The sequence below is a fragment of the Amphiprion ocellaris genome, chromosome 3, assembly GCF_022539595.1.
Source record: "Amphiprion ocellaris isolate individual 3 ecotype Okinawa chromosome 3, ASM2253959v1, whole genome shotgun sequence".
Lineage (NCBI taxonomy): Eukaryota > Metazoa > Chordata > Actinopteri > Pomacentridae > Amphiprion > Amphiprion ocellaris.
In genome coordinates this window covers 12828022-12843856 of record NC_072768.1, presented here as the reverse complement: position 1 = coordinate 12843856, position 15835 = coordinate 12828022, and positions in this window count along the sequence as shown.

Here is a 15835-nt window from a genome sequence, read left to right as displayed (position 1 = left end):
CAGTAGCTTTCTCTTTGCCACTTTGTCTATCACAGGTGAAGAACAGGCAAATGTTGCTGTATGGACATTCTATCCCATCTCGGCCATCTAAAGCTTGTGCTCCTTCGGAGGAGTCATAGGTGTCTTGGTGGACGCTCTGCTCTAAGCCATTTCTTAATGATGGATTTAAAGGTACGCCAAAGGATACTCATTGACGTAGAATTGTTCATGAATCCATCCCCTGATTTATGCTTTTCAATAACCTTACGTTGTTGCTTGGAGTGTTCTTTTGTCTTCCTGGTGTAGTTATAGTGAGGAGGACTGATTCACCAGTGACTGGACCTTCCAGATGTCTTCATACTGCAATCACTGGAGACATATTCACTGCACACAGATGATCTCAATTTAATTTAATTGTGTGACTTCTAGCACCAATTGGCTGCACCTGTGTTACATTAGGTGAGTCACTTTAAAGAGGGTGCATACTTATTAAAACATCGGTTTTATTTTTGTGTTATTTTATTGACATTACTGTGCAAAAATCTGTTTTCATTTTGGCATGAAATAGTCTTTTTTTTAGGGGTTAGGGGTGAGACAAAAAAGATTGAAGGTGTAGGAATGAAGAAAAAACTAAGTTCTAGATAAGGTGGCTTTTTTGACATTTGTTGAAGCAATGAGACATGTTTTTACCTTTTTTGAGCCTCACAACAAAACCCGCTGAAGATTTCAGAGGCTAAATGTCTCTCTGACTGACTGAATACTTAATAAACAGACATCGCCTCAGGCAGACTTGTCGGTCTAAAAGGATTGACAACCACTGGTTTGTGATGTAATGCAATATGATGTCATTTATAATCTTCATGTTTATATGTTTTGTTTTTTAATGTAAAGTCGTGATCAGGAAAGTAACTGTGGAAAGTAAAGTGGATATTTTAGAGGCAGATTTCATCATTTTAGGCTGAACATGTTAAAACTAGATTAGTTTGAGGCCTCAAATTAGGATATAATGACAATAAAGGATTCAGTATTTTCCCACAAGGCTGTTATTCTAGCTGTGAGGGGAGGGATTTGAGACATCTTGGGAAATAATATTAAATACCTAATGTTTGGTGACTTGTCAGAATTTTGTTGTAGCATTACGGAGCCTAATGACCAAAATAACTCTGGCTACAACCCTGGAAAGGATTAAGTTTTAAATTGAGGGTAACCCCCATGATCCACCAGAGTCCAAAATAAGTAACTTTTCCTTAATTGTAATATAGTTTCAAAATGCAAACTGTAACTACAAATATAAATTCTACATTTACAAAGTAACCATTCATTCATTCATTCATTCATTCATTCATTCATTCATTCATTCATTCATTCATTCATTCATTCATTCATTCACTCATTCATCTTAATGCTAAAACATTGGATTTTTTTACGAGTGTCCAAAATGGTGGCAGAATAGTTGTACTGGTTTCTGTTTAATTGCTCAGATGTACTTAAGAAAGTGGCCACCAAGTCTATCAAAATAACATCTCTCATGAATGATCTTTAAACGTTGTCTTTACTTACATTTCCTCTTTGTTAGGTAATATGATAACATTTTGTTTCTGTCAGGAACTAAGAAAGTGTCTATTCTATTGTTCTTCAATAAGATATGAGGCTTGTCTGTTTGACTGAAAGTACCTTTCAACATAACAAAGAGAAAATAAAGCAGCATTAATGAAACTAATCAAACCTTTATAATTAAGCTTCTTTCATCCTGCCATTAAATCCTCACAGTAATTGTTATTATCAAAAAATCAGAATAACAATGATGCACCTGGGCCTCCCTCTAATCTTCATGCTGAAATATTATTTTAATGATCGAGCTTCAGGTGCTTTACATTCTTACTAAATGTAAGCACAAGATGTATTCAAATCAAGAGCAAGCAAAGAATCAAAATTACATTCACATAAGTTGCACATTATTATTATTATGCAAATGAAAGTGTTTTATTTCAGGAAACTCATGCGAACACATTTAAAAGACTTGTCACTAATTGAATGTCATTCATTTCTAATTAGGATGGAATATGTATTCAAACAGTTGAAATTAAACAAATGCCCATTAAGTCAAAAAATTCAAACAAAGCAATAAAAGATGTGAAAGCTGCTGAATCTGGGACATTTATTTGGTCAGCCTTTAATATTTATAGTTATTCTCAATTTTTGTCTTGCTCACATATTACTCTGAAAGTACAACAGCTTCCTCTTTATCAGACAGACATTGGCATAGATTGTAGCAGTTGAGGTCATTATCACCCTTTTAGCAAAACAGTGAAAAACTGTGGACATTTCTGTACATATTCTGCCTCTGTTCCACTTGTTTCGGTCCAAAATCACCAAGGATTCAGTGTCTGATTTCATCCACAGCAATACCCTCCCCTCTTTAATACTTCCCTTTGTACATTTCGTATCTTTTATTATTGTTGACACTCTCTGTGGCTGTTCGGAGGATTAAAAGAAGCTGGTGATGATTCTTCTTACATTGTACAAAAAGGTCTGATTTTTGCAGGAGCTCAGAGTTCTGCTCAGCTGTCCCTTGGCTTTATTTTCTTTTTCCACTAATGCAAGCACTTGCTTACACTTTCTTGTATAAAAAATTCAGGGCCCAATGGATTTTAAACATGACAAAGCTATTTTACTAATACAAATTAATACTGGTTAAAATAGGCTTAATAAAAAATGTACTTATTTATCCATAAATTTTTAAATGTGGTCTATTAGATCTGTGAACTTAACCTAGAATGGGACCCTGGGGCGGCAGAAAGGTGCTAAAATAAGTTAATATGAAATGAAACAAATTGGGAGCATGCTGCAGACTAATAATGTTGCTTAAAACCCAGTTGTAAGTGCTGATTTTTGCCTCTGTGCCTCTTTCTTCTTCTCCCCTGTCTTGTCTGCTCGGTAGCTGAGCTGAACAATAATCACATCTTGTCTAAACCTTACCCAAACCTTATACTAAGTCCTCACCTTAAAACATAATAATTTGCATTATGGAGACCAAATAAGGCCAGTGATATAGTTACAGGTATGTGCGGTTGTGCCAGAGTTTGATTGAAGTAAATTCTATTATTGGAATGATGTGTTGTGCCACAATCTAACAAGGACACCAACTGCACATAACAAAGAAAACCAAAGTGTGCCATTTTGATTTGATTCATAGTTTACATGCAGAGGATACTTAGATCTAAATCTACTGCATCTGCATGGAATGCCTCCAGAGTAATACAATAATAACAGCTACGCAGATGTGCCAACAGTGTTAAGCTTTGATTACATCCCCTTTAAGATGGACACATGGACATCTTCTGTCGAGGGAAGATAACAAACTCACTGCTGGGTTGCTGGTAAACATAATATTATTTACAATATGGAGAATGAAAGTGCATCATTGCAATGAGGAAAAGACCTTACTCAACAAGGGGGGAGAGACCTCACTCTTCTCTCCCCCAAAGACAAAGGACAGCTTTAATAGTGAACAGACAGAAATTGCCCTTCTTGAAACATAAACATATCTTCTGAGGTGTACATCAAGCCTCACCCTTTTGCTCCTTTAGGCAACTCTTGCATAATTATGCTGAGCTACATGAAACTTAGTCAACTAACATGAGACAGTTACCCAATAACAAATACGCATGAACATGGAAAGAACAAACACACAATAAATGACAACCTCAGAGTTTGTGAGGGACCAAGCTGCCAAGCAAGAGGGTCGATATTTAATTGTGGGGCTTTTTGTAACATAGTTGACAGGTATCATAGTTGGCACTGTTGTTGTTTTCGTGCCTAAAATCAACATGGCCACCTATAACCAAGCACCATTTGGCATTTTTACAGAAAAATTCTTCTAAATATTATATATACAGTTGAGTAAAATTATTGAAATTGAAAGTTGTTTGTAAAGATATTGCAGTAAACCTGTTGACATACGATTGAATAACTCAGAAAGCCTTGGAGTCTTGCCAGTATTTTCTTCAGGAGGAAATGACATCATGTGTAGCAGGTCATGTGATCTGGAATTAACACACTTCCTTGAGAGGTGTTTTTGTAATGAGTAACTTAGTTGAAAGTGATTTCTCGGACACAGATGCAATTTGTTATTTTCCATATAAAATTTGATATATTGCCAAAAAGAAATATCTGTCATGATTATCTCAACTTAATAAAAAGAACACAATCAAAACAACTTTTGAAAAAAATTCATTTTATTATTGTTTAGCTAATTAGAAGGTGGTTGTTATTAAATTCAGACTGTTATTTAGTTGATATTTTAGTGATATCCAGTCATTTTTTATTAATTGATTTTTTTAATTAAATGATTGTTTCCATAATACATAATTATGGAATTTGTAAAGACATGATCACAATGAACATAAAAAACAATAGTTTTTTAACTTTCAATTAAAAATGTATGCAAGATATATCCCATGGACTTCAAAAGCCCCTCAATTATATGTTGACCTGAGAGGACTCACAGGTGAATTCAAAAACAAGGTTTTTATTTCACCAAAAAATTACAAAACCAATATTAAATTCAGGCCCATAAAAGAGGTCAAAAGAACAGGACTTAACTAAGGCTATAAGTAACAAACCAACTGCACAAAAAAACTAACTGAACAGGCCTGAAAAACAGTCAACAAAACTGGATATATAGATACTGGCTGCTCAGAGCAGTTAAACACAATAGGGGAAACATAAACATCTACACAGAAACTAACAACAAAAAGCACAAAACAGTAAAATTAGCCTGCTTAATCAAAATAATAACAATAAACAAACCCAAAATATATCTAATTACCCAAACCAAATCAAATCAATAAAGTAATATTTTAATCAAATAAACCTGGTCCACCCCTTGAAGTGGCAGCAACTTGGTATGATCTGATTGGCAGCTCTGGTATAAACACCTGACGTTCCCTTGGTGCTGTTTTTTTTTTTTTTTTTTTTTTTTTGTTGCCTGAATCCAGCCAGATGATCACAGCTACAGAAGACCAGACACCCCAGCACCGGTGAGATAAAGAAAACATTTGTACAACTGAAAATAAACAATACTGAACATTAAAAAAAAGTTAGCTAAATGTGCTCACTACAAATAGAACTTAAGCACTTCAGCAAAGGCTAGATAAGTTATGAGTGTGTTGTTTGAAATGATAAATTATGTGTTGCTATTTATGTGTTTTTGTATGTGCAATATGAGTGTTTCAGCTTAAGCTAAAGCAGCTACTGGGGTTAGAGACATTTATGGTTGAGGTGGCTGCAGGGGGGGCATCACAGAGCTCATGGTTGATTTTACTTTCCCTCAGCAGACACTATGGATGGATGTGTAGCGTGCTTGTGAATTATAACATCGGCCTTATCTTCAGTTGTCTTTGTGCACATTCCACAGCTTGAAAATCCCACCAATTAACTAGGTTGGGTAAATATGTGTTTTTTCATTTCATTTAAGTATAATCCCACCCTTAGGGAGATGGGCCCATGTGACTGAATAAACACATACCCACACATGGAGCCATCTCTGGCTATAGCCAAGCAGACTATACAGAGGCAAAGCAATAAAGCAATTGACTGTTGGCAGAGTTGGTCAGACTGTGATGCTACCAAAGCTGGAGTCATGGGTTTGATCCCTGTTTAGGCCAATGGTTGTTTTCTCCACATTCTCTGTGCAACATCTCCTTGACATCAATTAGAGTGCTTTTTTGCCCTCTCTCCTCCTGCCTCACTTGTCCCCCTTTTCACAGCATCAGGCATGTTGTTGTGTTCAAAGGTATTGTTCAGACACAGCTTAAAGCACAGAGGGCAGCGGTTTCATTGTGCTGTTTATTGTGTACCAGATATGGTATCCCTGTTTCATATTTTACAATTTGCAAGTTTCATGTGTAAAAAGTAGCATTCAGTCTCATTTATATGCACAGTACACAAAGGAAGTGAGCACAACCCTCTCCAATCACTTAAATATCAAATGATTCAAAACTGCATGACCTTACAGTAAATTGCATTACTCACATAAAAATAAAAAAACAGTTTAGATGTACTATATAAAACGTTCTGGTCCCTCAGTGGGACTCAACCAAGGCCACTACACTTTCCATAACTAAGATTCAAACCTTGTATTTTTTAATGCTTTGTGTCTGACTTTATTTCACTGAATCCTCCTCAGCAAGCACACAACATTTCTGGAGAGATGTTTTTCATTCTGTAGACATGATTATTTTCTGCTGCTTTTTGCTAGCGAGGCTATGTTGCTCTACTGTTTTCTATGAAATACCTCAAATATGTTCTATTGCATAGGTGTCAAACTCTGGCCCGCGGGCCAAATTTGGCCCGCAATGTAATTATATTTGGACCACGAGGCAAGAGCATGTACCGCTAGTACTACAAATCCCAGAATGCTCTGCTGGTGTTTTGGCGCATCAGTCAGGACCAGACCCATAAACACCGGCCGTTTATGCGTACTTGTCCGTATCATAGACCATACAGTCTGTGGTCCGTACTTGTGTTCATGGACTCGTGAAACGTCATCAGTTGGAGACCAAGTACTGTTCCAGTTCAATTACGCATCTAACCGAGAACGGAAGTAATATCCGGATGTGTTCTGGCTCCGCCCACTTTAAGGAGACTGCATCGGACCAGACTTGAGTGGACTTGGGGCAGCCAAAAAACCAATATCCCAATCTGTGGTCAGTTTGTCCAGATAAAGCCTGATCAAAAATTTACTCCTACTGTTTGGGAGATGTGAGCGTCCAGGTGAGACGGCTAAGACTGGACGGTCAGCGTCCAGGTTTTCTCACTGTAGCCGCCGAGAGCGGCCTTATGTCAGCAAGACTTTTAGAAACCTTCCCCTGGCTCTGACGGTTCTATAGCGGTTAAACGGGAATATTAGCATAGACTGTATATCTATGGATATTAGTAGTTTTATGTTTATCTAACGGTCACACTTTGGCCTCACAGTGTTGTTGTTTTTTTTTTATTGTTTCGAGAAAAATCGGTTTGAAAGAAGTTTACTGTTCATAACTTTATAATGTTAATGTTTTACTCTGTTGCTGACTCTAATAATAAGAACAGACATAAAGTTAAATATAGAAAATCATTTATTTCCAAGTTTTGTTTCTGAGTCTTTTCACTACTAAAAATATGTATGTTTTTGTTCTAGTCTTTATAGTTCTTTATATTTCCTTTGAGGGCTATAAAGACTCGAACAAAAAAATACATATTTTAAGTAGTGAAAGGACTCAAAAAAACAAAATTTGAAAATATATGATATTCTATATTTAAATTTATACATGTTCTTATCTTTATGTCGTGAACTGTGTATTGTATAATATTAAACTTTGCTTGATCCATATTCAGTGTTTAAGCAAAACTTGTTTGGGTCCGTATGAAAAGGTTCTTTGTTAGATTTGGAGGAAGATTTTTTTCATCAATATCAATGTTGGCCCTCGACTTTGTCCAAGTTTTACATTTTGGCCCACTGTGTATTTGAGTTTGACACCCCTGTTCTATTGCATTCAAGCCTGCTGACATATTTGGCCAGGTCTTCACTTTTACTTTTTCTTTAGAATTTTTTTTTTGTGATTTTGGTAGTGTGCTTTTATGAGGATGGATTATTCCTCCTCTGCCAAGGTTCTGCAGACTGGCAGCCATCGTGTCAGGCAGTATTTTGGTATTTCCACAGCCATTCATGGTGTCATTACTCTGCCAAGGAATGCAGTCAGATTTTGATTTATAACATTTGCCTGAGCATGACCACTGTGGCTTAGATTATTTGTGCAATGGCTCATTCTGTACCTCCTGGTTACTGCTGCAACTGCGTTTTGACCGATTTTTTTATTGGTTCCTTGTCTGCCTGAATAATTCTCCACCTTTCTGAAGCCTCAGTCAGGATTCTACAGGCATTTCTTTTCCATGTGGAGCCATGTTGCAGGCATTGCTTTCTGCAAACAAAGCAGAACTCTTACAAGGAGATTAACATGTCCTCAGTAGACAGAGGAGCCACAGAGCAAAGAATACAGAACGTTAAACTACTACAACCAGAGTGAGTTAAAATAAGGAATGAAATTTGGAAGTTGTTGTATCCGCGAGGAGACACTCAATTTAGTTTGTTTTTGGAGCTAACTCCAGAGCATTAAACTCTGAGTCAGCGTTTTCTAACATTGATACCAACCCATTTCCCAGAATACTGAAGTCCCTGAATATGGAACACAGTGAGATTTTCATTTTGTAGTTAGTGAGCACAGGACTGCGTTTTGATTCATGAGTGTTTTTGTTTCTTGTTGCATTGAGAGTTATACTGAAATTTACTGAAATTTGTTAAAAGCAATAAAATCTGCTGTGTGGTAGTCAGAATCAGTGGTGTTTGAAAGTGTGTGACGGCAGCGACTCAACAGGCAGCCTTAAATACCTTGAAACACTGGCCCAGTGTAACCAGCTAATGAAATTCTAATTTCAAGCTCCGCCAGCTAGAGACCTGCAAGAAAGAACACTCTGGGCTCGTAACAGTGTTCACATTTTGTAAGCATGCCCATGCAGTTAGACTGATCCCACAATTTTTAATGTGTGTGGGTGATCACAGGTGTATTCACTTTTGTTGCACTGAAGTTGTACCTCTGGGTTTGGAATTTCAACACAGTCGTCCGAAGAATTTCTTTGCAGTTGTGCATAAGTGGAAATAATTACTTGTTAACTTAGAAATTATGCAGTTATTGAGAAGTGATGCAACTTGAAATTATTTGACATTTAAGTGACTTTGCACAAGGGTGCACTCACTGCTGTTTGCTGTCCAAGCCATGCAAGTGTGAGTAATGAGTATTCCTGTGTGCTTGAAACAAATGATTGTTCATAGAGCCCCTCAAAATCTAAAAACAGTCCTGCACCCACAACAAAGAAGAATAAGCAGAATACAAACTTGCTAGATGTGATGTCTTCTCTCTGCTCTGCTTGTTGTGTTTTTTTTCTAAGATAAATTAAACACAAACTCTAACTCTAACAGTCTATAACTATAAGCCAGATCTATACACATACAGACTTATACTGTCTGTGGTCTCACATCAGCTGCAAAGGGAGAAGGATGGAAAAGAGGACGGTATCTGCCTGTTTAATGTAAAAGGCTCGCTCTCTTTCTAAATTAAAATTTTAAATTGCTGACTAAGGCATTGTGGACTTTGCTTTTAAAAAAAAAAAAATCTGCTCTTTCCAGGTGGGGGTGGGGTGTTTTGAATAATTTTCATCCGTTATAAGAGGTTAAACCCCCTTAAAAGAATTATAAGAACCACCTTTATAGATTAAAAAATAAAACTGAAACATTTTGATCTATTCTTTCCATTCTGGGGGAGTTGGGGGGGTTACATAATGTATTACTCAGACTGTTTGACCTCTGTGGGAAAAAATTAATCAGAACTACTACCAATAAATGGTTTCACCTGACAGGAGACCTTCCCTAGTGAATCATGTGTCAGCTGCCAGCCTAAATGTGCCATGTAGATTAGATATGAAGCAGAACTTGAAACTGGCTGCCATTTTTACATTCTGCTCTGAAGTCTCCACACATTGTCGTGACAGACACAAGGCCAGTGAGCCGTGCCTGGTTTACCAAAAGCATCTGGCTGCCAAAATCATCTTTTTCTTCATAAACCAGGACTGACAGAGAGGAAAGATTGGTTGTGTCCTATTTGGAGCCCATGGACAGAAACTCTGTGAATTGCAAGTTGCTTTTGACAAATTGGGTTGTGGGCATTTGAGCATAACAAGTCTGACTAGAGCGCTGGTCTCCCACATGGACCATAAAACATCTGCACCAGTAGATTTTCTTCCTGAGGGACTAGGAGTCCGTAAATTCTGCCTTGGAAAATTAAGTTTGTTTTTTTTGGATTGTTTTGCTTTGCTTTTTTCATGTTTACAGAAAGCTCCAGCAATTATCCAATTAGCTAAAAATAAGTCATGCATCCCGAGACAAGTGGTTGCAAGTACTGTAGATGTTTTATATGAATATTTTTCAAAAGCAGAAAATGTTGGGAGCTCTGACTGCTGTGAGATTCCAAAGGTCTTCTAGTGTGATGGAGCTGCAGCAATCTGACAAAAACATTGTACTTGATGAAATGCTTTTCTAGCCTCTATTAAGAATACAATAATGTGCACAACAAAAGTTTTTTTGATTCTCAAACGGTGCCTTCAGGAGGTGGTATATCTGAAATACCCATAAGGTCTTATATTCAACAAACCTATCCAAAAAAAAGTAATATTCGTCTGAGGAGATGTACACCCTTGGCCTCAGAGGCTGAGCATTGCCTATTTTAGCAGAAATAATTCCTTTTAGACATTTTGCATAATTGTCTACTGATCTCTGACATCGACTTGCTGAAATGTTTGACCGCTCTTCCATGCACAATTCCTTCAGCTACAAGATGTTTGAGAGTTTTCTTGCATGTAATGCGTGTTTCAAATTCCCCACATAACATTTAAGTGGGGTTCATTTCAATTCAGTATTATTTGAATAGCACAAACTTACAACATATGTTATTTCAGGGCACTTCGCTATAGTAAGGTCAGGATCTTCCAGTATTATATTATAGAGAGAAATGTAACAAATCAAATGGCACCCTTTGAGCAGGAACTTTGGCAACAGTGGCAAGAAAAAAAAATCATTTTTAACAGGAGAAAACCTCCAGCAGAACCAGGCTCTGGGAGGGCGTTTATCTGCCTTGACTGGTTGGGCTGACAGGAAAAGGGAGAGAGCAAAGAAGACAACGCTCAAGAGGACAATAAATACCAGGAGGCCATTAAACACAGATCAGAAATGTGCAGCCCTGGACTCAGAGGACAAAACAAAAACCACAGGAGAGAGAAAACCTAAATAAGTGATGTGCATTAGTGCCATATAAATCTGGGCTTTTATTTTCTAAACTAGTCATTTTTATGAACCTCCATTTCTTCCTCTTTCGTTCATTTGTGCTATTGTGTTTCAGATCTTTCTACTGTTAAAAGGTCCACTTCTGGTTCAAGATGACATGGTTGAATCTGAAGCATATCTGTGTTTCCAGGGTCCTTCGCTCTCGGTACTAACCACATAACCCTCATGTGAAGGCCAGTTATATTGAGATCTGAACAGCTCTCACTGTTTAAAACCTCTGAGTTTCCTATAACAGCCAGCAAATACAGAATGGATGAATGTGTTCTGCAGATTCCTATTATATGCTATATATGTAGAGGTATAGGACACATAAAAATGACTCCTTTCAATCATCTAGTGTAATCCTTCTGATTCCTGTGGTAAAACCAAAACATTTCAGTCAGTTTTGTCAGTCGTTTTTGTTTTGTTTTGACAGATTGATGCATTATTATTTTGAGTATACCACCTTTATCTGTAAGCAACATTCCAATAAGGGTCAAGTGTTTGCTTGTTCAAATATGTGGAAAAAAATCAATTTCCACAGGTCGTAATTATTATTACTTTATTTATTTACTCATGTTTTGAGATATCCATCACCTTCCTCCAGTCTAGGGCAGCAGAGGTGAATGGAATTTAATTTAGGGTTAATTACATTTAAAGTACCCTAAACTCAAATATGTTTTGCTTCCTGAATGTTACTGAATAATGCACAGTTTGACACTGTGAAAGACTGAAGTTTCTCCATCTTCACCTTAAATGTGACTTTAGGACATGGATGTGGTGCCGAAACACAAAACCTCCAATGCACCTACATGAAGAATGGACTTTTCTGAAGTGGGAGACATTTTATGTACCGCGGCAAAAGCAGAATTTGAATATTTGAATATTTATAGATTCTTTATTTTTCAAGGAGAGATAAGGAGATGTAATTTTAAAAACAGTTTCTTAACAAAGTAATTGAACTATTTTGTGGAAAAACATATTCGACACAAATTATTATTCAAAGCAGAGTATTTGTGCATATCTTAAGAATGTCTGGAGGGCGTCTTTAAAAAATTCATCAGTAGCATTTCCTTCCAGAGTCAGTGGCCATGATAATCCGGACAATCCTCAGACCTTGCTGTCAACTTTTTTCTTTATACTAATGAGTCATATCTTGGTGTTGAATTAGTTAAAATGAAAATTGTTGACAGAGGGGTCTGAAGTAACAGGGACACAAATTATAATTGTAATGCAGCCTCATATTTTTAATGAACTGTGTTGCCAAATACCAAAGGAAAAACAAAAAATACTGATAGTCAAAGGATGATTATTAAATTATTTGACTATTACTTGTTTTGTTTTATGATGTTATTTTTTAACTGTCAAAGGAAGGAAAAGGGAATCTAATGCACCAGTAGATAAGTCAGAAATCATACTGAGCACAGAGTGCGGTTAACAAAATCAGGGAGAAATGTTAAAAATGAAGGATTTGTCACAAAGTCTATAAACCTACATCCCCGATGTGGTCAAAACAAGCCACTTTACAGTATGACACTGTTTACTGTACTTTCCAGACACCGCTGTGCCATGAGGAGACAGCAGATGAGACATAAAAGGAACAAGCTCAGACGCACTGATCGAGGACGAGCAGCAGTGTTGGAAGACCAGAATACGGTATGTCTTGTTTGATGCTGTGGATTTGTTGCCTCATCCACCACTACTTTGTTTGGGGAGTGTGGGATTTGCGGTCAGGGATTACAGCAGACCACAAAGGCAGCTTCTGAAGCAGCCGATAACAGCAGCCAGTTGCTCCAGCTGAGAAGAAAGGCCAGTAGTCGGGGTCCCAAACATGCAAATCTGTCCAATGACAGGAAGGGGCAGCTGTGGTGGGACAAGTGGGTATTCATGCACTGATTTCTGTTTTTGAAATAACTGTTTAACATAAATAAGAACATCCTTTGATTTATATTTGATGGTTGAATGTCATGTTGAGCGTTTGAACATCTTCAGTCCTCCCTTAAGGTAAATGCCCTCAGCACATGGATTTAATTTTTAAGTACTGGTGCGTTCGTGTTTACAGAATGAAATTCAAATCGCTGTTTCCTTTGCCTTGAATGTCCTCCCTTTGGACAAAGGCCAGAGACTAAAGTTGACTTCTTAATTTGACTTTGGTAAATTTCTTTGCCATCTAAACGCTTAAAAGTAGCCTCAAGTGGTATGTTTTCTTGGCTAAAATCTGTATAGGTGGAGATTCTATAATAAGCTATGCATGAAACGGATCAAGAGAAAACAAAGGAAGTACAAAACAAATAACTTCAGTGGAAGATTTTTACATAAAACAATTTGTTTGCAGATCCTTGAGTGGTGTTATGGATTTTCATGTTGCATACAGAGCATAATGTCCATTAGCCGATGGCAGTGGGAAGGTGGAACAGTGTCCTTCTGTTTGGGTAAGATAACTCCGCCAGCTAATACGGAGGCAAAAGCTATTTTTACTTTTGGGGAGATGTAAGTTCATGTGGAGCGGGGCCAAAGACGATACACAGAAGACTGCATGCGCTGAATGTGACCGAGAACATAGTTGTGATAAAGTAGGAAAACAAAAGTCCAACGCTTAGCTGAACTCAGCCAAAATGAATGTTTGTAATTGACAAAACACAAACACAAGTAGGGGGCACCACTAGGGATACTGTGGGTTTACTTCAGCTGGATGGACTGTACAGGTTCATGATAAACACATGCAGGTAGCATTAATCTGAGAGCCACCTGCATGTAGGGATGAAAAGTAATTAAGTACATTTACTCAGCTGCTGTACTTGAGTACAAATTTGAGCCCTGTGTGCTTTATTCCATTTCACATTCCTTATTCTCTATTCCATCTGAGAAGGAAATATTGCACTTTTTACTTATTATATTTATTTCTCAGCTGCAACACTTATACAAACATACAAAGAGCCTATAAAATATCATGCACTGCTACCAATTTAACTACCCAGCAGTAGATTGAATTAAAGCCAAGACAATTAGCTCTTTAATTAATGATTAGTGATTCATCTTTAAAGCCATTTTTTTTTAATACAATAACATTTCAAACTTCCGGCTTCTTAAATGTCAGACAGTGTGTGGCTGTTTTGTATCTTAAATTGCATAATTTGTGCGTTTAAACCATTGGACAGGTCATTTTGAGCTATTTTATAATGATTACCATATAAATAAGGGTTGGTTAAGAGCCCTGTATAAAGACAAGCAACCATCTCAACCAGAACACTAAGATGTTGCTTTCTTAATGCAGACGGTGTTTTTCTGCTTAACAAATGCTTTTACTTTTAATTCTTCAAGAACTTTGGACTATAAACACATACATATCACACTTTTGAGATAATGGGTATTCATCATACATGTTAGAAGTATTTTTATGATGCAGTATTGCACAAGAATCTGGAGTCGGCTGCATGAACATCGAGAACAAACACGTGAGACAAATGGAAAGGAAACGAAAGCAAGATATGAATACAGCAGGACTGAGAGTGATTCCCTGATATCTTGGAAACTAATAGGCTGGGAAAAGTTTTTAAAAAGCGTACAGCTGTGTGACTCGGCAGTGCCAGCCGGATTTTATTGAGGGCAACAGTGAGAGTAGAGTGGATCCATGCAGACGTGTTGATTGGTGTGTAGGAGACTACAGATCTGTTCATTGCTGGGCGCTGAGTGCTGTTCTCAGGTCGTCGCCATTTAGAAATCCAACCATGGACCATTCCAGCTGCAGTCCCTGCTGTGTCATGTTTTCAATCTCAGTTTTCTTGTTACCTGTTTTCTCCTACTTGCCTTTACCACATTCTGCATTGACATTTCACTGAAGGTTATAGAGTTGATGTTACACTATATTTTCCTTCATAGTTTTTATCAATAAACTAACAATGTGGTGGTTTGTCTCTCGATATTTTTCAACCTCCATCGGTGACCCTCAACTGCAGTTCCATTTGTTCCAGCAGGAGAAGTACATCTTTGAAATGGCTTACAAATATCTATTTTATTTTTTTTAAAGAACTGTTTTGTGCTGCAGATGGTGGTGGTCTGGACCGTACATATGGGATGGAATCAAAACAGCTCAAAAACAGTCATCTGGTGCAAAAAAGGGCTTCAACAGTTTTTGTTACTTTTTTTCCCACCAGATTTATCAGATAAATAGGAACATTTACCTTAAAAGGTCTACACTCAACACTGCCTGACCTCCCACTTAGAAACATATCCCTCTGCTAAATATCACTGTAGGAATCTAGATCCACTGCTCGGATTCGAAAGCTTCCATGTGGAAAATCAAAAAGGTGGATCTCCGGATTGCAGCGTGATAGTACTTTATAAGACAGTGCGCTGAATCCTCAAGTTTGGCTGGGGTTCACAGCTGCAAAGACTTGGTGAACTTCCTTTCTCAACTTTAGCTCCAACCTGTCACAGGCAGATGACGGCGTGTCAGTGCAGGTGGATTTGAACGATGATGTGAATACTGAAGAAAAGGCTCATTTTATCTGATGTGACTTTTTTCCCCCTTTCTGGTTCACAGGAGAACTGAGGTGTGCACTCTTGCAGAAAGATATAGGATCTAATTATTGTAATTACGCTGTTCCAGGCAATTCAACCACTTTCACTTCATAATCTTGAGCCATGTATAGAAAGTAGACTCATAATCCCGTGAGGAATTAGAAAAGGAAGATGCTCTCTTGGAGGTGTGATGTGTCCTACAGGTCGTTTGTGCAGTTTGCTGTAGGAATATTGGAGAAGATTGTTGGTATAAGGAGAAGCCAGTGTTGCATGTATAGAATTGCAGGGCTGGGTGATGGGGAGTGGGTGGGTGCTTGGGTGGATGGATGGGTGGGTTGGGGCAGCATCAGCACCCATGACGTCAGCAGAGTTTAAAGTGGGCCGCGCTTCACCCAGTGGAGAGGAGAGAGGAGAGAGGAG